Source organism: Apus apus, chromosome 23, assembly GCF_020740795.1.
Source record: "Apus apus isolate bApuApu2 chromosome 23, bApuApu2.pri.cur, whole genome shotgun sequence".
In the NCBI taxonomy this organism is placed as follows: Eukaryota; Metazoa; Chordata; class Aves; order Apodiformes; family Apodidae; genus Apus; species Apus apus.
In genome coordinates this window covers 4,146,164-4,168,455 of record NC_067304.1, presented here as the reverse complement: position 1 = coordinate 4,168,455, position 22,292 = coordinate 4,146,164, and the positions used below count along the sequence as shown (strand labels likewise).

Here is a 22,292-nt window from a genome sequence, read left to right as displayed (position 1 = left end):
CGTGCGTTAGTCATCATCTGCAGCGAGGCTGGTGCAGGGCACAGGAGGAGCCTGCTTAGGAGCAAGGTGTTAGACACAGAAGGCTCCAGGCCACCCAGGGCCACCTTCTTCCTCCCCAGCAGCATGTTGCCCATGTCTGGAGCAGAGGGAAATGCCTGGCTCGAGCTCCTTCCCCCACTTGCAGTGGAGGCAGCTCAGGCTGACTGGAAATGTGTTTACAGAAATGCTGCTCCTCCCACACCCAAAGCCTGTGGGGGAATGCTGGCAGCATCTCTCCCTTCTGTGTGGCAGTAAATGTCCCATGTCACCAGGCACAGGGTGACATTAGTGTCCCCATCCTCAAATGGGAAGGGGGTCATCAAGTAAGGGACCTGGCTGAGGCTGTGCAGGGAGTCTGTGGCAGAAGAGGAGAAGCTCAATTAGTCTTAAGACCTAACAAGCACCTTTGAACCCCCCGTAGCTGGAATGAGAAGTGATTAAATGACCTGGGCTTAACGGTGCTGCACAAGCTGCCACCAGGCTTTGGATGAAAGCCCTGGGCAGTTCATCTGGATCAGCTGTTTCTATGGAGTTTGCTGAGAGGTCCAGCCCTGAACAAGGTCCCTGCAGCCCGGATCGATGGTGCTCAGACAGCTGGAAAGGGAGCTGCTGCCTGTCCGCCTTCCCCAGACCCGTGTTTTTGGGGTGATGGGTGCCCTGAAAAGAGTCCCCGGGAGCTGAGGGGTGTTGCAAAGGGACCCAGCCAAGTGCAAGAGCATCCATCACCAGCCAGGGGGCCAGGGCAGGCAAAGCTCTCCCTGTACCTCCTGGAGCTGAAGCCAGCCTCTCTGGCAGGACTGTATGGCTGAGCCACAGGACTGAGCTCTGGAGCAGAGTGGTCAAGAGCCACCATCAATTTGGAGTGATTATCTGTGCCCTGGGGAGCTGTGGGCTGCTCCATGCTGGACCCTGGGGTGGGCTGGAGTCATCTCCTGTACCAAGGAGAGCCCAGAGCAGCCCTTCCCCTTGCTCACAGTGATCCATGTGTGCCATGTCGTGGGCACACAAGGGTGCAGCACTGGGAACAGGCACTGAAGGGTTGGCAGTGGCTTTGGCATGGCTGGCTGCCTGCTCAGCCCCTCTCCTTGGGCTCAGTGGGTGCCCTGCCAGCCCCCAGCATGGTGGGGTTCCAAACCAGAAGAACTTCTGCTCCCTCTAAAATACCCATGGTCCTGGCAGCTGCAGCAGGATGTGGGCACGGGCATGAAGACCATCTGGAAGGGCTTCTCCAGCTAGCTGGGAGCTCCACAGTCTCAGAAGCAAAATGGTTTCCACAAGATGCTTCTGGGGTTTCTGCAAAATGACCTGGCATGGCCCTGCATGCCCCAGGACTTGGATAAAGCCTCACATTTCACCCCTTGCTCTTTGAAAAGCCACAGAGGGGACTTTGGAGCAGAGACCCCTCTCTGACTCACAGCTCATGCCGCAAAGCATCTAAGTGAGGCCAACACCAGGTTGTGTTCCCGTTCAGTCGCTGCAGAACGGCTGTGCTGAATGGGGGCCAACACGACAGCACATCCCCCCTTTTGGTTTGGGCACAATGGCAGAGATTTGATGTTATTGAAGTCCTGCCAATTAAATCAGGTCACTCCACTCTCTCCTCTTCTGCCTCCCTGGCTCTCTGGTGTGTGTGCACGTCTGTCTTCAGCCCCAAGGTCCAGCCCACAGCCCCAGGCCAATGCTCTGGGAATGAGCCACCCCAGCTCAGCTCCTGAGCATAAAATGGGGATTCAGTGGCCACTGTCACCTCTAGGGCATGTGGCATCTGCAGGGCTCTGACATCTGATGGATGAGGCTGAGAAAAGCAGTTCTGGGGAGAGACTGCTGGAAAGCAAACAAAAGCTGGGGTTGCTGTGCTGCACCCACCCTGAATCCTGCCTGGGTCAGAGGCCCATGACTGCACCCATGACACTTCCCCCTGGGTGCAAAAGTGAACAGGGTCTTATCCCTCACCTCTTAAAGTGGATGACAGGCAACCAGGACCCCAGATCTCTCCCTCTGACAACACAGCAAAACAGAAGGCAGCGTTTCCCCACTGTTTTTCAAGGTTAAGAGTCTGTGAGCATCCCCTGCCAGGGGAGCTGAGCCACCAGCAGCATGTCCTGCTGGGGGACCCAGCCACTCTGAGGAGCTGCAAACCCCGTGGGGACATCTGTGCTGTCACCTTGGGCACACTGGGGAGGGGGTAGATGCAGGGGACTCCCAAGACCACATGCACCCCCAGGGCCACACTCAGCCAGATCTTTCCAAAGGCAAAGAAAGCCTTTCGGGGGATAAAACCCCCTGAGCTGGGTGACCCCAGCCCGTGGGGAGGGGAGCCGGTGCCGCAGCGGGCTCAGCTGCAGAGGGAGCAGGATGCGCTGCGGATGCCGAGGGGAGAGAGCAGCCGGCTCAGCCTTTCCGGGGGTTTTTTTATACCTGGTCCTCGGGAGCATCACCCCCAAGGGCTGGGGGTGCCAGGGTTGAGGGTCCCAGGGCTGGGGATGTCTAGGGTGGCCCCTCGGGTGCTCACCGGAGCAGCAGGAGTTAAATGCGCAGCCAACAGGAGCTGATTCAGGTGGGTGGCACGTTGTGGCGACAAGGCTGGAGTGAGGAGGAGGAGGAGGAGGACGGGGAAAGGGAGGGGAGAAGAGAGGAGGAGGAGGAGGAGGAGGGAGCGTTTGCGGGAGGCTGCAAAGGAGCCGTGCGAGGGAAGGATGAAGGTCTCTCTCCAGACCGGGCGCTGAGGGCGAGCGTGGGGACAGGCCGGGGGTGTCCTGCTGTCCCTCTCCCCTCACACCCCCAAAGGGACAAGGAGGGGCCCCCCGCAGCTTTGGCAGGTCCAACCCGACCCCGGCCTTTTGTCTGCCGATCAGAGCCAGATGTGCGGGCAGCTGCGGCGGGGAGCGGGCAGGCGGGTGACAGCGGCGCTGGGAGACCAGAGGAGAGTCCAAGGGTAAGTTGGGCTCCAGCCCCGTTCACCGGATTGTCGGTGGGTTGTGACTTCGGGGGCTCCTGTGCCTTGGGGGGGGGGGCTTTGCAGCGCCGAGCTGGCTGCTTGGCAGTTTGTTGGGTTTGGTTGTTGTTCTTTTCCTTCCGGAGCTTGGTTTTTCTCTGGGCATGGAGGGTAAAGGGTGCAATTAGAAAGAAAAGAAAGAAAAACAGGTGAAAATAGGAAATGGCCAGAGCATCGGGGCCGCGGTGGGGTCCGGGAGGGGGCGCGGAGTTTATGAGGCAGCCGATTGCCTCGGCACTGAGCTGGATTCCTGGTCCTGGAAACTCCTCTGGGATCGAGTTGATCCTCACCCAGACACAAATGGAACCGTGGGGTGAGAGATGGGACTGTGGGGTAACCATGGGGAGCCCCGCGGTGATGCTCTGGGGATGGTGCAGCTGAGGCTGAGCCCAGCCTCGCACAGGGATGCTGGCAGGATGCGATCCAGGCAGGGCAGCCCTGGCAGTGCATTAACCCCTCCGTGCCTGTGCTCCCTGGAAAACGTTAGGGGAGTGAAGTTCGGTGTAGAAAAGAGGCTGCGATAAATAAACCAGCCTGATTCTTTGGTCTCCCTCCCTCATTCCCAAGCCACCTTGGAGCAGTGTTCCCAGGGAGGTTTTTGCTGGAAGTTGCAGGTAGGTGCTGCCATCACCTCTGGCCAGGAGGATCTGGTTCCTCAAGCCTTGATCTGCCAGGGCTGGGGGCTCAGAAGCTACACGGGGATGCTGCTGGTTTCACCCCCTGGTGCTCAGCCAGGACCCAGCCCCTGCTGCTGCTTGGAGGATGAGGAGCCCTGATGCCACAGCCTGGCTGAGGGCAGAGCTCGTAGCAAGGCTGGGAAGCAAATGTCTCATTTCTCTCTCCCCAAGCCTGAGCATGGTGCAGCTGCAGGGTAATGGGATGTGGCTTGGTGTAAGTTTCCTGGAGCCTTTGGCTGCTCCCTGCCACTGGGCTTCTCCTGGGGATAACAACTGGTCCCACCCCAGCTCCCATCCTGGCTTCCCATGGCATAGGGCCTGTTTTCCAGGGAAACAGCTCTTCCCAGCTCTCCTTTCCCCGGTGCAGAGCCTGCCTGCTGCTGCCCCAGTACCCTGGGTCCTCTCTGTGGGCAGTGGGACCTGGTTTGGCACCCAGTTGGTGCTGGCTGTGCAGAACAGAGCTCAGGGCCAAATCCGGGGACGACTCTCTGCTCCTCAGCCATTTTAAACCCCTTCCTTTGGGTGGGACCTTTTTTATCTTCTGCAATACAAAACGAGGAGATGAGCATCAGCTGCCAGGGCTGAGCTGTGCCAACACCCAGCACGGAGCTGCAGATCCCTCTGGTGCAGGGGAAGGGGGTGTCGAGTCAGGCAGGACCCCAAGCAAAACCCATCCCAGCTCCCTGGGGATGTCGGAGCACCGGGAAATCCCTTTTCCCCCAGCACTGTATTAAGCTGCGTAACTGCCTCCCCAGGGAGCTGGGGCAGCCCCTCGTCTGGTGCTCCAGAGGAGGCTCCGGTTCCCAGCGCCGAGCAAAGCTCCGGCTGCTCCAACCAGACGCGGCTCCCCCGGCTGGCAGGAGCCCCCGCGGGCTCACGGCAGCACAAGCTTCATCCCCGCTCCTCGCTGGAGCTGATCGCTGCCATTTAGGGAGGTGATCCTAAATTTCCCAACTAGGACAGGTATGGAAGTTGCTAGGAAGCTCCGGGGTTTGTTCCAGCTGGGCATCTGAAAGGCTGGGAGCTTCACCACGACCCCAGCCCCTCTCCGAACGCAGGGAAGCCTGAACACAGGGCTCTCTCCCTTTCTTTATGCCCAGCAGACAATGTACCTCCAAACCACCTTCAGGGCAGATCCTGGTCCCTAATACCCCTTCCCTTCTGTCCTAAAGGGTACCCACGGGCTAGTGCTCCTGTTGGCAAGTGGCTCATTTCCTAAAGAGCAGAGGTACCAGCCCAGGCCCACCGTGATCCCCTCCTTGCACACAGAAACTGGCCACCACTCTCTCTCCCTTCTTGCCCTCACATCCTATTTCCCAGGAAACACCCTGAGGGGGTGTTGTGCTGCCCTCGGCTGATGCTGGGGCCCCCAACACTGCCCCATGGTGGCTCTTCTTCTGCTGGGAAGGCATGGAAGGAGCCATGGCTTTGGTTCTCCTGCTGGAAATGGAATTGTTGCTCTTGAGGGAAATGCCCTCCCCTGTGCTGTGCGTGGAAAGCTGCAGCCCTGGCCAGGGAGAGCCACAGGAAGGAGAATTAGAGCTGCTGCTGAGAGCAGAGTGCTGCCTGCTGCTTGCTGCACTGGGGAAAACCTTCCAGTGAGATGAGTTTCAAACTTCCTCTTAAGAAAGGAGGTGAGCTCTGGTGATGAGACTCCACACTGAGATGTTGGGTTTGAGTTAAGGGTTGGGTCGTTGATGTTCTTGGGCTCCTCGTGGAGCCCAGAGCATCCCCCCTTGCCCTCCTGCTGTGCCAGGCCATGGACAAGCTGCAGCCACCCTGGACTTGTGCAATTTCAGTCCCCATCCGTGTCCCTTCCAGCATCCTCCTGTGCTAGACCAGGGCAGTGACACGGTTCCAGGACATCAACCAGCTCACAGGCAGTGAAATCTATGTGCAGGTTCTGTGGCTGGTGATGCCAGAGAGCACTTTGTGATCAATGTATTTGCAAAGGCTTTTGTAAAAGGCTGTTCCAAAGGGTGGGTTTTAGGAAGGCAATAAAGAGCTGAGAAACATAGCTCCCCTTGCACCTCAGAGCAGGGGGCGGGGGGGGGGGCAGCCCCAGCACCCTTTTCCTTCCCCCCTTCTGCCCCCTGGTGATGGTGAGCACTTGGGGCTCCTTGATGGTGGGAAATGGGATCCCAAAAATCACCCCATCCCAGTTAGGGAGGGCTGGGGGTCCCAGTAACCCCCATGCCCCCTCGGAAGGGCTGGAGCCCTCTCAGCGGGTGCCCCCTGGGAGCTGTTTGCAAACACGTTGCAGAGCAGGAATTATGTGTCAGCTCTGTTTAGTGTAATTCTGAATAACAAATAAATATGGGAAAATTGGGATCCGTTCCCAGACAATTCACAAAGGGCTTAATTGGGACTTAAGTGGTGCCTAAGTCTTGTGCTGGCTCTGCACTGGGGTGCTTTTCACCCAGACAGGGAAAAGAGACAAACTTAGTCAATAAATTACTTGTGATAAATTATTCACCAACTCGACTCAGAATTAATGCCAGCTCCCCCCTCCAGCAGCTTATAAATGCTCTGATATCTCCTGACCCTACCCAAGCTCTAGAGCTGCCCATCAGCTTTAAAAGCCTATCCCAGGCACTATTATAAACCCATATTTTGTGGCATTTATAACAGGTCATAAAAAATCACTCCAAGATGAGATTTGGTGTGTGAAGTCGGGGCATGACTGGCTTTGTCCTTCCTGTTGACTAGAGCTGAGTCAAGTCTGTTTTCAGGTTCAAGCTGAGAAAATTGTTTTGCATCAAGACAGGCCACTGTGCTTCTCTAAGACTTAATAATGCTTGCTTTGAATTTAAAAGCCTTTATCAGGGAGGAATTTGTAATCAGCATAAAAGGGGATTTTTGCATTTTTAACAAGTCTTTCCCAAAGGCAGAGAGGAACAAACTCCAGCTCTCTCCTTTTGGGCAAGAAAGAATCTTTGCTCCAAAGCCTCAGGAATCTCCTCTCCCTGCTCTGTCCTGTGTCCCAGCAGGACCATATGGATAGAGATCAACAGCCTGGAGAAACAGAGAGGAAAAAAAATTAACAAAATACAAGCATCTGGTCACTTGAAAAATGAAAAAAAAAAAAAAGTTTGGTTTTGTTTTCATTTTTAAACATAAAATTGGTTCATTAAAAAAATGAACCCATTTGGTTTGTGCTGGAATGAGCACTTCAGTCGGGTGTCTGTCACCCATCCATAATGTGATTATCAAGTCTAATTTGATGGTTTGGTTGGTCAAAGCCCAGTGTAGCAAAGCACAAGCAAAACCACTCGCCTGCCTTGAAAAACCCATTTGGGCTTGAGACACTTCGGCCCCAAAAAGGCTCTGCAGCTTTTGAGGAAAATGTGGAGATTGCTGCTGTTGATCAGGAACCACCTTTCCAGCCAGGGCTTGTTTATTCTGATGGAAAAGGGGAATATTGCAAGGAGCAAGGCTGGGGATGTTGCTGGGCTCGAGCTCCCACCTGTCGCCCGAGTCCTGCTCTGTGCTCAACTCTCCTGTTGTGCTTTGCTTCTCATGGAGCTGCTGTCATGAAACAAGACCAAAAGGGTTTCACTCACCCTCTACCAAGTGCTTCATGGCATTTTAATGCTTTGTTAACTCCCTTTTTGCTGGTTAATCACGGAATGATAGAATATAATATGTAGAATTATATATATGTACAGAATTACATAGAATTATGACAGAACAAGAGGGAAGGGCTTCAAGCTGCAACAGAGGAGGTTTAGACTGGACATTAGGGAAAAAATGGTCACAGAAAGAGTGGCTGGACACTGGAACAGGCTGCCCAGGGAGGTGGTGGAGTCACCATCCCTGGAGGTGTTTAAGGGTCTTTGGATGTGGTGTTGGGGGATGTGCTTTAGGGGAGAACTTTGTAGAGCACGGGGTGACAGTTGGACTCAATGACCCCAAGGGGCTTTTCCAACCTGAATAGCTCTATGATTCTATGAATCCCAGAATTACCAGGGCTGGAAAAGCCCTTTAAGATCATCAAGTCCATTAAACCCTCCAGGGAAGCTGCAAATGAACCCCCATTGTCTTCCTTTCCTTGGCCGCCGTTGTCCTCCACATTTTTCCCAGTTTTGCTCAGTTTTTACGGGAAGTTAAGTGACCAGGGCTGTTAACATCCCAAAGCCATCCCTTATCCTGCCGAAATCTCAGCTGGCAGCGCAGGATTGCTGCAGCTCTGCAGGCGGGGCAGGGCAGCCGGCGGCCTCTCCCAGCAGCGGCTCCTGCCTCTTGCTTCTCTTCGGCTCTCCTGGGGGCTGGGGGGGGGGGGGGCGAGCACCGCGCTGCCCGAGTCGTTTCCTTCTGGGAAATCGCGGGTATGCTGGGAAGAGGAATGGGTGATGGGCTACGGCTTCGTGGAGCTGCTGCTCCCGGTGCATCCTGCCCCCGGTGCTCAGCATCCTGCTCCCGGTGCTCAGCATCCCAGTCCCTGTGCTCAGCATCCCGTCCCGGTGCTCAGCATCCTGCTCCCGGTGCTCAGCATTCCAGGCCCGGTGCTCAGCATTCCTGTCCCGGTGCTCAGCATCCTAGTCCCTGTGCTCAGCATCCCGTCCCGGTGCTCAGCATCCCGTCCCGGTGCTCAGCATCCCTTCCCGGTGCTCAGCATCCTGCTCCCAGTGCTCAGCATCCCGCTCCCGGTGCTCAGCATCCCTTCCCGGTGCTCAGCATCCTGCCCTCTGTGCTCAGCATCCTGCTCCCGGTGCTCAGCATCCCTTCCCGGTGCTCAGCATCCTGCTCCCAGTGCTCAGCATCCTGCTCCCGGTGCTCAGCATCCCTTCCCGGTGCTCAGCATCCTGCCCCCTGTGCTCAGCATCCTGCTCCCAGTGCTCAGCATCCCCGTCCCGGTGCTCAGCATCCCCGTCCCGGTGCTCAGCATCCCCGTCCCGGTGCTCAGCATCCCGTCCCGGTGCTCAGCATCCCCGTCCCGGTGCTCAGCATCCTGCTCTCGGCACGTGGCCTCCCGGTCCTGGTGGTTGGGTATCCCACACCCTGCAGAGCTGGGTGCTGTTCCACCCACCCTGCTCAGGGCTTGGTGCCATCTTATTGTTCCCGGTGTCCCTGGAGCAGCCGGTCTCCTTGGGCAGCCCCTGGAAATAACACTTGCCGAGCTGAGCGGGTTTCAAAGCCACATCCCTGGAGGAGGGATGAAGTTCCCAGCCAGAGGCAACGGAGAAGGTCGATGTGACTCCTGCCTCCGAGAGCTGGATCCTCCCTTTGCAGTGGCTGCAGAGGAGGGGAAGGCAGGGGGGTCACCCCGCTGTGCTGGGGGACGAGCAGCCCCCCCAAAACCCCATGGAAGGGCAGGATTGCCCCGCGGGGCAGCTCCTTGATCTCTGCAGCAGCCTGGGGTGACTAAAAGATGATGAGCCACTCATGGGGACTCAGAGGAGATCTAATTCTGTGAATAAGCTGGGGGGGGAAGGGGGGAGGGACATATATCCCCTGGGGATTTATATGTTTGTGAATTCCAGACAAAGTGGGTGACATTTCCGCCAGCCACCAGCAGCTCTAGCCCTGGGGCGGGGGGGATGCGGAAGGAATGAATTCCTCGCTTTACAAAGGATCAAACAGTTCCCATCCCGTTGGAAAAAAAAAAAGTCTCGGGGGGGGGGGGGGGGTCTCTGCTCCCCGGGGAGGGGCTCAGCACCCCCAAACCCCGCAAGGGTCGTGATGATCCAGCCACTCTCAACTCTCTGAGCCCTTCCCAGCCACGGTGGCTTTTCAGGGCAGAGGGTTTTGCTCCATCCCCACCGAGCTGCCCCCAGCCCGAGCAGGGGGAGCAGCCCCAAAGCCCTGCCTGGCAGTTGCTATGGCAACCGTACATTTTCTTCTTCTTTTTTTTTTTTTTTCTCTTATTATTCCTAATCACCTCTTGGCATTTCAAACAATCCAGGGGGTTTTGGGCTGCCAGAGGTGTATTTGTTTTCCCTCAGCCTCTAAAAAGCAGGAGGATCTCATGTGGTGTCAGAGCCCAATGGGGGGCTGGGCTGGAGCTGCCCCCTGCTTCAGGCACAGCGTTCCCAGTGCTTCCCAGAGGCAGGAAGAGAGAGACACTTTGCTAGAGGCAGGTGCTAAAGCAGAACTTGTTTTTTTCACCAGTGAGGCTGAGAGGAGGAGAGGAGGCCATGGAGTTTGGAGGAACCAGCCTGAACAGAGACCAACAGCTCTGTCAGTGCAGCCCCCCGGGTTGATGCAGGGCTTGATGGGGTCTGAGATGTGACTTCAGTGTCATGTTTCCCACCGTGCTGGTGGGACATCTGAGCTTTTGCTCAGTGCAATTCAGCAGAAAGAGGAAAATCACTGCACTCTTTTTTTAAAACATCCATGTTTAATACCAAAAGTAATACCTCGCTCGGATGGATTGGGGTGGATTAGATACTTCTGAGCTGCTCGTGAGCATCACTGAACAATTTGTGAGGCTGGAGCAGCACCCTGGGCAGTGTTGCCTGGGTCCCTCTGGCTGAAAGCAGGGCTTGAGCCAGGCCTGGCCTGGCTCTGATAAACATCTGGAGGCTTTTGCAGAGATTCAGAGTCTTTTTGCCCTTATCTGGGGGCTGATTTCTAGCTGCTGAACCTGTACTTGGGACCTTGAGAGCAGTGCAGGGTTGTCAGCAGAGACCGTGTGGTTCTGAGCTCTTCTGCCTCATCCATTCCTAGTTCCCCTTGTTGGATGGGTTGTCACCAGCCTGGATCTGCTCTTGTCCTTGCTTGGTTGGCTCTCCCCTCCTCCTCACTCTGTCCTGCAGCCATGGAGCCAGGCTGTTGAATGCAGGGGGGCTGCTGCTGGCTGGCAGGGTGGGGAAGGGACAGCCAAGCACCTCTCACTGTCCCTGGGCACCTGCCAGCCCAGAGGGTCTGGTAGGACCCCATCTCCTTATGGCCTCTCCAGGGGCATTCTGACAATGGAGCAGCTGCTCATTAGGATGTGGCCTGTGGTGGGAAGCAGTGGGGGAGTCCAGGCTTCTTCAGAGCTGGCTCAGCCCCTTTGGAGCATCTTGCTGCCCCACAGATGTTGCTGAGATGCTCTTTTGGGGGCTCATCAAGCTCTCAGGAGGTGCTTTTTAACTCTAGCCCATTACCACAGCCCCATGGCCCAAGGAAGCCAGAATGTGCCAGCAAGATAACAGGCAGAGACTTCCTTGTAATTAGAAACAACCCTGATTCCACAGCACTTACAAGAAGGTGTGTTGCCATCCTGACCTTCCCTCTGCTGAGGATCAAAGTGAGCCAGGCTGGGCTCCAGCCCCACTTATGCAACTTGGTTGTGGTCCCTGTCCACTGATGCTGGTGTCACCTGCCCATGGCTTTGCCAGCTCTGAAACCTGCCTTGCTCCCTGCCCAAGCCAGCCACCAGGGCATGGTGGTCAGCTGTGAGCTCCTGCCTCCCTTCTCTGCTGGAAGAGCAGTTTAATCCATGAATGAAGAGAGAAGAAAGATGCAGATGGCAAGGGACCAGGGATGGCTGAGGTCCCTGGTCCCCTGGCCTTTGCCTCCTCTCTTGCTGCTGGTTGTGCAACTTTCCCAGCCTGCAGCAGACCTGCTCAGCTGAAGAAATATTTCCAACAACAGACACCTCTAGAGAAGTAACAGGAAACATCCCATCATGGCTTAGAGTTTAATCACACTCAGGAATTCTTTCCTTTTTTTAAGCTGTGTATAAGAACCTGTTCCTTCCCCCCTGCCCCTCCCCTGCCAGGGAAAGCTTAGAGAGCCTCCATTTATCCCTCTGAAGGGACTAATATTAAAACGCTGTGATGGCAGAATGTGTCTTCCTAAAATATCCCAGTGGGACAGTCTGGAGCAGCTCCTGGCTGTTCCTGAGCTCTGGGCCAGGACAGGATTGTCACGGCTGGGGTGGTGACCCGGGCTCTGCACCTGAGCCAGCCCCAGAGCTGCTGTGAACCACCAGCCACCAGCGTTTTCACTGGGAGCCAACACCTTATTCCAGGGACCTCTTGTTTGGGGTGGAATGGACAGACAAGGACATGCCCTTCCCAAGTGACAACCCATGACTCTCTCATCTTTGCAGCCCATAGCTCAGAGAGGCTGGGAATTTCTCACAGCTGTTGAGCTCCTCTGCTCTGGGGAACGTCTCGATTGCCCAAAGGGGCTTTAGGAAAACCAGATTAATCCCTGAAGGCAGGAAAATCCAGGGGATTCCCCAACCTGGAGGCACCAGCCCTGCTCTAGCAGAGCATTCTGCCTGCTTTGCTCTTGCCCAGTTTTCAGCAGGACCTCAGGGGTGGGTTTGCCAAGAGCCACGTGGGTCACAGAGCTCAAAAGCCTTTGACACTGCCAGGAGCATCCCCACACCAGAGGCTGCTGCCCTTGGCCTTGGTGAGGGCAGAGAAAGGAGGGGGAGGTTTGAAGGGGCTGCTCTTCGAATGAGCCAGCCTTTAGGGCCACCCCCCCACCCCACACAGCCCCCAGGCTGTGCTGAGGGGTATTGATCATTCCAGTTTCCCTGTGATCTGCTGGGGAAGGTCCCCCAGGCTGATGCGGCACAGGCGGCTCTTCCCCCGGCCATGGCTTGGGTGGTTTCAAGGTCTGAGGTGCCCCTGGGGACTAAGCCCTTGTGCTGGGTGGGCTGAGGACCCTGGGCTGCCTGAGCAGCCAGGAGCAACAGAGAGAGATGGACACTTTGGGCTTTAACATCTCTGGAGAGGAAGGTTCAAGCAACTTCTGCTGCCGCAGCTCCAGGGCTGCTCCTTGTTTGTTTGATTAGAGGGATGGAGAAATAAATGGCAGAGATGTGAGCATCCCTCTTCTCTCCCAGCTCCTGAGCAGTACTGCCTTGATTTTTCAAAAGGACTCGGTGTCCAGAGCTTCAGAGCTGTCTGCATCTGTTAGAGGGGTGCACAGGAGATGAGCCTTTTGAAAATCTGGTCCCAAAGGGCTACCCAGGAGCTGCTCCCCACGGGCTGCTGGCCTTTCCCCCCCTGAAACCACCCCTGGGGTCTACCCCTGTATCTGCAACATGCAACAGAGGGAAAAGCCATCTCATGGAAATATATCCCATCATTTCCTGGCGTTCACCTGTCTCTCCAGCACACACACTGCTGCAGGGCACACACACACACACACACATCCCTTGTGTGGATCATGAGCTGCTATTGCTGTCATGTTGTTGCAGCTCAACAGGCATGTACAGCCACAGGAATTATCACATCCCAGTGCCCGGCTGCTGTCAGCTCCTCTCTCCATGCCTGCAGCTTCCCCAGGGCTGCGGGAGCTGCAGGAGGGTCTCAAAGGAAAAGGAACCCATTGCAGAGCTGCTTTGCAGGGAGAGGAGCTGCAATCTGCCAGAGATGCTTTGGGCTTGCATGGCCAGTTGTGGCAATGGGCTGGCTGAGATGCCAGGCTGGCTGCTGCCCACCCTGCCTGGCCCTGAAGGTTCTGGTGGTGGGAACACGGGAGGGAAATCAGGCTGGGCTGCTCCCTGCTCCCAAAGGGAGATTGGGTGAACCTCACAGCTGAACCCTGGGGAGATGGAAAGGGGGAAGGCCCCTCTGTTGGGACCCTGCCTGGTGGAGAGGGGGGTTGCAATGGGCTCATCACAGAGGGTGGTTGGATGGGGCTTGGAACAACCTGGTCTGGTGGAAGGTGTCCCTGCCCGTGGTAGGGGTGTTGGAACTAGATGATACGTAAGGTCCCTTTGCACCCAAACCATTCCACAATTCTGTTTTCCTGTGGGAGAGCCCACACCACACTCCAGCCCGCATCCCCCAGGAGGTGGGACAGATGATCCTGGGCTCAGCAGCCCCCAGAGCAGAACCAGCTCCCACGCAGCACCAGGAGCCTCCCAGAAACCCAGGGTGGGAGCAGCAGAGCCAAGGCAGGAGCTGGAGGTCTCTGTTTCTGCTAAAATCTGGCACCTTCCCCCTCACTGACAGCCCCTTCAGAAGCTATAATTATATCTGAGTGTTCACAACACCTTTTCCCCAGCAGCCTGGGGATAAAAATCAAGAAGGGTTCTCTGAGAGGGTAGGCTTGATTGATGGGAGCAGGGCTTGACACAACATGCTGGGAGCCTGATGGGGGTGAAGCAGTGACTGTGGCAGCCCTGGCATGGAGGGAGCTCCCTTCCCAGCTGAGTGGGCAGGAGAGAGCCCCCTCCCCAGCTGGGTGGGCAGAAGGGGGGTTTGCAGCAAGCCCACCGTGCCAGGCAAGGACAACGGGTGCTCCCGTTGTGGAGGCAGCAGGTCCCAGCACTGCCATTGATACAGCTCAGGTTGCCCCATGGGTGTTCTGCTCCTCGCCAGGGGCTGAAGCTGGAGGCAGTGAGGGGCTCTGGGGGTCTGCCAGTCCCCTGGGGGTCTGCAGACTGCCTGGGGACCCCCCAGGATGCAGCCTGCAGGATGTCACCCCCCGGGCTGGCTGGAGGGCTGGCAGCAGCGTTGGCAGAAGCTCCACTTCAGCAGGGTTCAAAGCCAACCCACCTGGGACTGAGAACAATTAATTTCCCCAATCTAGACAACGATCAGCTTCTGAGGCGAACAATTAGCCGGTCACAAATTGTAATTGTCATCTCACTTCTGATTTTAATTTGGCCTAATGAAGGCTAAGTGATTCCGTCTCGCTCCTCCTCCCCAGGCCCCACGGCCCTCTGACATCCCCAGCTCCAGAGGGGCCACCCAGGATGGGGAAGTGCTGGGAGCAGCCAAGGAAAACCATTAATCCCCATTGTGGGCTGCTTGTTTTCAGATATCATGGCCAATAAAAGTTTTATTTAAGGGAATTGGCTGCCTGTGTCCATGCATCCTGGTTTGTCACAGCCTGTTAGCCTCTTGCTCTTGCCCTTTGAAGCAAGGGCTGTCATTTAATCTTCATCTAAAACAATGCACTGATTTTTTAAGGTTTTTTCCCCCCTTTCTGGTTTTAACTCACTGCTCCTTCTACATCTGTCTGCACCCTGCTCCCACCACCCCATCTCCACCTCCCTGATGTGTTATTACCTGCAGCACCTTTCGGATCTAGCTCTGCTTCCTGATGAATTCACGGTCTCACTGAATTGCCTTTCACTTTAATGCTTAATTGAGATTGAAGAAGGTGGTTGTTGGGTCTCGAATACCAAGTGAGTCCCTGCTGTAGCTTTGCCTGGAAGTTGGGTGATGCCCGGTGGGCTGGGGATGAGCAGAGCCCCTTGAGTCTGGTGAACTTTGCACAACCACCCTGCTGCTTTCTGAGCCTTCCTTCTCCTCCACCCTCAGCATGAGGCAGCCAGGCTGGGATCCAGCAGCCCCAGGATCTGGTGGCACATCCCTGATTGAGGACCCCAGACCTCTCCTGCTCTGCAGCTTCTGGGCATCATTTGGTGCAGGGCAAAGGGACAGCAAAACACACTAAAGCCAGACAGCCTGCACAGCTTCCCCTCCTCCCAGCCCTGGGTGTCTGATCATTTTGAGGCAGGCACAGAGGAGAGGGCTCAGTCATCCTGCTGGAGCCTCAGCCTCTGCTGGGGTGAAGCAGCAGCTCCTTAATAGCACCAATTAAATCTGCAGAGGGAATGAGGCATTGGCAGGCAGTAATCACCCAGCCTGGAATATGGCCTGAGCCTGAGTTTTAATAGCTTTGCTTTAAAGGGAAAATGTACTTTCTGTGACCCTTGGATGAGCAGAAACCTGGTGTCTGAACTTATCCCCACCCTCCAGCCCTGTGCTGGGACACGGATGCTCCTCTGCAGCCCTGCTGGCCTCTTGAAAGCAGCAGGCAGAGAGGTGTGAGGAGGAGTGAGGTGAAGGGAAGAGGAGAAATAAGCATATTAGCCAGGTGAAGATGAAATGACAGCCACAGAAGCTGATCTCTCAGGGAAAAATGCCACCTCCAGCTTATGGGGGTTGCAACAAGCTTGTGATGTGCATGAGATGTCATCACTCTGGCCAACTCGTGAGGTCACACAGCAGCCTGGCAGACCCTGCCTGGCATTGCCACCAGCTCCATTGCCTTCCCCTTGTTTTTTTGTGTCACCTGGGGAGGATCCAGAGTTGGTGCTGCCCTTGCTGTGCCCCCAACTCCCTCCACAGCCCTTCCCCTCAGGCTGGACTAATGTGCCCTGCAGACACCTTGTGCTCAGTCAGGGCTGATTCCGTTAGCTGTTTGCACAATTGAGGTCAAACCCTACCTTGTCTGAAGCTAAAACCAACTAAAATCATTCCTGGAAGGCCCTGCTGCAGTGTCCCTTCAGCCACAGCCTCCTTGCCCCATCATCCCAGCACACGGTGTGTGCAGGATCCGTCCCTCTGTGCGTGCCCAGCTGGACCAGCCCAGCTCCAGGGATCACAAAGTGACCACACCAGCCTTGCAAGGATGTCCACCCCATCTCAGTGTCACCAGAGCTGGCTCCTGCTGTCACTGGGATGGGGACTGGCAGCTGGAGAAGTCACTGCTCGTTGCTGCTGCCTGGCAGCAATCACCTAATGATGGGGCCTCATCAGGGCCAGGAGGGCCCCATTAGAGCTGCCTATTTAATTGGGCAGGTGCTGGGGGCTCTTTGCTAGGGAGGTTGGGGATGTAGAAGCTGGACTCAGTGCTTATTAACCCCCAGTCTTAAGGGGCTTATCAGAGGTATTTTGCAGCTACTGGGAAGATCTCAGTGCCTGTGGATGGTTGTGTCTTTCCTGTGCTATTCCTGGAGTATTTCCATGCTGTGATTTGATTTCTGAGAGCCTCAGGGCTGTGAATCTGCACCCTGGGTGCCTTTGGAGAAGCCTGGCCCAAAACTGGGCTCCTTGATGGTGTGTTTGAGCTTGTCCTTCCTCTCCCTGCTGTAGTTGGTGTAAAAACCCTGGAGGAGGCTGCAGAGGAGGCCCTGGAAAGGTAAAGCCCTGTGTTTTGTTCTGCCTTGGGGTGTTGCTGCTACTGGGGGTTTCTGCTGGAAAATGGCTCTTGAATTTCTCTTTGCTCTTTGTGCCCACACGTGCCTACATCCTGTGTCAGGTTTTATGGTTTTTTACAGTCCTTTCAAACCCATCATGACACATCTGAAGGTTTCTCCAAACAACAGCCCCTTGCCCCCCTCCTGGGAGATGAAGGGATGCAGATCAGCTCAGACTTGCAGCAAGGAGCTGCCCTGGCTTTTTGGGAACAGGATTTTGCCACTTCCTCCTAAGACAAGTTGATCACAGACTGTCTCATCCCCCTCACACAGCTCCCAGGTGCTCTGGGTGTAGAAGGACCCACCCAGGGGATGCACCCACCTTGCTCCTGGGATAATGCAGACCTGCTCCTGCTGGCTGGGAGGGGGTTGTAACCCTTCTCTTTGCTCAGCCAGCTCTGGTGTCAGGATTCTGCCCATCCCAGCTGTTTGTGCTGGAGCTGTGAGCTTTCCCATCCTGTTGGCAAGGTTCTCCCAGGTGGTGAGGGATCATGTCCAGCCCTGGACGGGTCTCAGTGTCACACCCTGCATGGCCTCAAGGAGCTGCAGAGGTGCAGGATTGCCCCCATGGGCTCCTGGGTGTCCTGTGTGGAGATTTCCAGTGTTCAGGTGGGCAATGCTGTGCTGTGATCACCTGAGCAGTTGTCACTGGGTGTCCCACTGATGTGTGTCTGGATGCTGAGCAGCTCTGGCACCCTGGAGGTGCTGGCTGTGGTCGGGCACAGCTGCTCTCCTCTGGTGCCTGGAGAGGTGAAGCACCCACCAAAGCCTGCCCCAGCTGCCTGCTTTCACAGAACTTGTAGCTGCCTTGTTGTCTTGGAGATCAGAGCATTTCAAAGCCTTTTAAGGGAAGGGACACGGGTGCACGTGCCCCACATGCTGGCTGTGACCTTCTTCTCCATCAGCCAGGGTGGCAGCATCCAGCCCTGCTGTGAGGGTGGGGACACTGGGGACATCTGTCCCTCTGCACCCTGGCTGTGGGTGGGATGTGGAAGGGCAAGCTGGGCTGCAGCTGTGCCTTAGCAAAGTGCTGCTCCTGGAGAGGGGACACAGCTGCTGTTCCTCCAACCACACAGACTCACCCATCCCTGTGCACATCCCTCCCTACCCATCAGTGCCACACACTCAATTGTCCTTCTGGAGAGCTGGGAACCCTTCAATAGGTGGGATGGAGGCAGCAAACGTTTTCCATTTCTCTTCCTGTTGCTATCTGGGCTGGTTGTTGTTGTTGTTATTATTATTTATTATTATTATTATTTTAGATCCCCTTTGAATGACAACTCTATCAAAACAGCTCATTTGGAAATGTCAGGTCCATTCCTGAGAAGTCATCAGTCATGGTGATTGGTGCTGACAGGCCCCAGCACCAGTGCTGGGCTATCTAATACACTTTGCTGCAGTCTTTTGGACTATCACTTTATTTTCTTTATTCAGCTTGGCAGGAAATGTCTCCTTTAGGAAAGGGGGTGGGGGGTGATTTAACCCTTCTAGCAACAGGACAGTCCACATGAGAAGTGGCAGAAATCAAGCTGCAATATGTTTCAAGCTCCTGATGTGACTGGAATTGAAGCTCCTTGGTGTCCTGCCTCCTCTGGCTCTCAGGGTGCAGCCACAGTACCATGTTCATCCCTTCTCCAGCCCTGGGAGTGACTTTGGGAGCTCCAGCCTGCCTGATCCCCTCCCCAGCACCCAGGCAGAGCTGCTGGGGGGGGGGATCAGGGAGGGTTGAACCCCAGGGTGCTGCCCTCTAAAGCTGCACTTCAGCCTGGTGGAGCTGCCTGGCCATGCTCCCTGGGATGCTCCTGGAGTGTCTCCTGGGAGTGGGATGGCAAAGCCTGCAGGCCAGCTCAGCTGCTGTCCTGGGAGCTGCTTTCCTGCATCCCCTAATCTGCATCACGGAGCCTTTGTTTGCTCTCATTAAGGTGTCTGCAAAGTGCCTGATGTGTGAAATATCCTTTTTATTAGCTGGAATTGGCGGGGCCACCAGGGACTCACGTCTGCTTTGCTTTCAAGGCCAGGACTCTCCAGAGCAGCCCGTGTTGGTCTTGCTCACTTTCTGGCTTGTGGGGGGCAAAGGGGTCAGGCTCAACACATGGACGTGCTCCAAGAACCACCAGTGGGACGAGCTGTGGTGTGACCAGGGGGTGACCCCACCCCTGAGGTCCTGCTAAAAGCTGGGCAAGAGCAAAGCAGGCAGAATGCTCTGCTAGAGCAGGGCTGGTGCCTCCAGACTGGGGAATCCCTTGGATTTTCCTCCCTTCAGGGATTAATCTGGTTTTCCTAAAGCCCCTTTGGGCAATTGAGACTTTCCCCAGAGCAGAGGAGCTCAACAGCTGTGAGAAATTCCCAGCCAGCCTTCAGCTCAGGGGGGGAATTTGGGCAGTGAGAGCAGCCCAGCCCAGTGCAGGAGCCCAGAGGGGATCTCTCCATCTCCCTCTTTCCCCACCACTTTCTTACCATGTGCATTTTCACCCTGGGTGCTTCCCATAGCCCCAGAGCAATAGCACAAAAAGCTCTTGAGAGGCAGCAGGTTCTGCTCCCACAGGCTTAACCCCCTTGCAGAAGGTTGCCAAGCTAAACTAGACCTTGGATTTGCAACCAGAGTGAATCCTCCTGAATGACAAGCAACAGGACAAGGGCCCATCTCCCTGTGGGAGAGTTTGCTCCAGGTTTTGTTCCTTGTTGCAGTGACAATTTCTGCCTCCTTTGGACCTGTCTGGCTTTGGCACTGCTGCTTCTGCTGCCTGCATGGATGCAGAACACGGGCTGCTTTGCAGCAGCTGGGACATGGCCTGGCCACCTCCCTCCTGCTGTGAGATGCTTCTGGTGCTGTGTGTGTGTGGCCCAGGAATTTGGGGACCACATCTGGGGGCATGTTGGTAGCCAAGGCTTGCTCGGTCTCTGTGTTGGTGGAAGGACTGGTTCTCCCTGTTCCAATATCCTTGGACAGCAGGTCCACAGTGAGCTCATTAGGAAAGACCTGGAGGTGTTTTCCAGGCAGTTCAGGAGTTCTCCTGAATTATTGAACACTCTGCTCCACAGCTCAGCAGGCAGGGGGAGCTGGGGGAGCGCGTTACCAAGCTGGGGTTGTTTGTCTCTCAGCCATGGTACAGAGGTGCCAGGGACAGGCTGTGCCTGCAGCACAGCTTCCCACTGCCAGGAATGCCAGCTCAGGGAAGGGAGGGCTGGAGCTGAGCCTTGCTGGGAAGGTCCTGGACCGAAGACATGGTGCCTGCAGGGCTGGAAAGTGGGAATGGAGCACAGAAGAGGGGAGGGTTTCAAACAGGTTTGGGATGTTTGGAGCATCCCTAGACCTCTCTGGGTGCTGGGGTTGGGACACCAGCTCCTTGCAGCTCCTTGCCAGGGACTCTATGTTCATCACAGATCACATTTTTAGATGGCAAATGCCATTTGAAACCCTGTGCTATGCTCTCAGAGGCTCAGAGATGGCTTTTAGAGGCCGAAGGGCTCTAAATTAGCTATTGCCCCTCAGGAAGAAGATCGTGGAGATAGCTCTGGGAACAGTGACACAGTACAGCAGCAGTTGGAAAGGGCACTTGGCATGTGGGGGATTATTAGGGAAGAAATAAAGCAGAGCAAAGCCAGGGATGTGTCTGTGGTGTGAGCAGCACCTGCAGCCTCTCCTGCTCAGATGGGAAGGGTCTGGGCAGGGGAACAGCAACAGCCAGAGCTGTGGGACTGGCCCTGAAGGAAAAGCAAAACGGGCCAGGGCTGTTCAGGTTGCAGAAGAGATGGTTGCAGGGGGATGAGACACAAACCTGAGCCTGGCAGCCCTCCTGCTTTCACCAAGCTCACCAGCCCTGCCTGACCCTGCTACCCCCCATCCCCTTTCTGCCTGGGATGTTCTTGACTTGGCCATTTGAGCAGGGCCCACGAGGTTGCTGGGGATCTTCAGGCACAGATTCTGGCTGCTCAGATCAGAATTCAGCTCCTGCTGCAGCCCTGAGATGGTGCCAGTTGTCAAAGATGCTTCCAAAAATGCAGCAAGTTGCAGCCCAGGAGCTGTTAAATCATGCTAATTTCACAGAGTAAAGGACAATTCAGCTATGGGCTGCAACTCCATCTTCCCAGCCTCTTATTTCTTCAGGCAATCCAGGGTGGGGATCCATCAGCTTTTCCAGTTGGCTTTTGCGAGACATTTACAAACGTACCAGTTAACCCCACGGCCTGGAGACCAGCTCTGTGATTCTTGGGGATAAAATAAAATGGTCCCAGGGCTCCCCAGCCAAAAAGTAACAGACTTGAGGCTTCCCAGAGACCTGAGCATGCAGGACATGGGAGAAACCTGCTGCCTTCGGAGCCCCTGCCGTGGGCTTGGCAGCTCCAAAGCTGCCTTCCCAAAAAGGCAGGGCAGCACAGAGGGATTTACCTCCTAGCTCTTCTAAAAAGCCTGGCAGTGGCTCTGGTTGTCACAGGGAGAGCCTGGTGCCACCTCAGCATCTGTCCCCACTGCTGTGTGTGGGCACCTGGCTCTGGTGCTGCTCCCCTACAAGGTCTCATGGTCTCAGCTTCTACAATCAAAGAGGAGGAGGGAAATGAGGGGCAGGGAAGGGCCCTGGTGATTATCTCCAAGAGGAACAAACCTTCAGAAAGCCTGAATGCTGCTGAGCCATGTTTTGGAGAAGCTGCTCTGCAGGGATCCCTCAGCCCAGAGGGCCCTGGCTCCTTCCTGAGCATCTTCTCCCTGGTTTCTCAGCATCCTGGCAGGATGGGACCAGCTGATCTCCCCAGGCAATGAGTGTGGGACCAAAAGCAGTTCTGGGATGTGCTGAGCACTGCGTGGGCTCAGTTTGTGACTGAACAAGGCCAAATCCTGCCTGCTCCAGGCTGGAGGCTGTTCCTGAAGCTGCCAGCAGCATCTCTGGGAAGCCACAGGGACCTGTGGGAGCATTTTGGAAGCAGGCAAAGCCACTGCAACCCTTCCAGAACCTGAAAACAAAAGAACAACAACAACAGGCTTATTTCCCAGCCTTCCTCATTAAAAAACATCCAAAGTGGAGGGAGAAAAGCACTTGGAGAAGAAGTGGGCACCGTTCCTGCAGGCAGCAGCTTTGCTTTGCACCTTCCCAGCAGCTTTTTATCTCCTGGCTTCCTCCTAGACAAGCAGAAATAATGTTATCGCCATCCCTGCCAGGAGAGATGCAGGAGCAGCTCCACAAACAACATCTCTGGGCCTCTCTGCACAAAACAAGGCTTAACCGGGGCTAGAAGCCACCCTGAAAGCCGGCGGAGCAGCAGCCCGGCTTGGGAGCTGGTTTCTTTCTTTTGCTCGAAAGGCTTTTCAGGGGATAACGACCCAAAATTGCAGCTCGGGGCTGGAGCACAGCTTCGCTGCCCGGGGGGGGGGAGATGGAGGCAAGGTGGGCTGCAGGGGCCTGTGGGGGGTTCCCCGGGTTCCGTGTCGTGTCACCCCGTGTCCCCTGCGATGCTCGGGTTGTTTGAGCCGGGGGATGAAGCTGCAGAAAGGGTCGGGCTGGGAAGATCTTCCCACCCCAGCAGCAAAGCCGCCGCGGTTTAACAGAACAGACCAAGTTTTTTTTTGTTTTATTCCCCCCCCCCCCTTTTTGCCAGCTGCTTAATTAAATGGCCTAATGCTCTCTGCGATGGCAGGACAAGCTCCTGTGTTTAGAGGCCGGGGTGTTGCCATGGTGCTGCTGCGGGGCTGAGCATACAG

General features: G+C 55.8%; 1 protein-coding gene across 1 annotated transcript in view; it reads left to right on the top strand.

The window, feature by feature from the left end:
- The first annotated feature begins 2,693 nt into the window (after window positions 1-2,693).
- LRRN2 (leucine rich repeat neuronal 2) overlaps window positions 2,694-22,292 on the top strand; it is a 28,839-nt gene continuing 9,240 nt past the window's right edge. The window contains exon 1 of the mRNA XM_051639067.1: window positions 2,694-2,974. The gene's annotated coding sequence lies outside the window, so the exon portion shown is untranslated. The remainder of the gene's footprint in view (window positions 2,975-22,292) is intronic.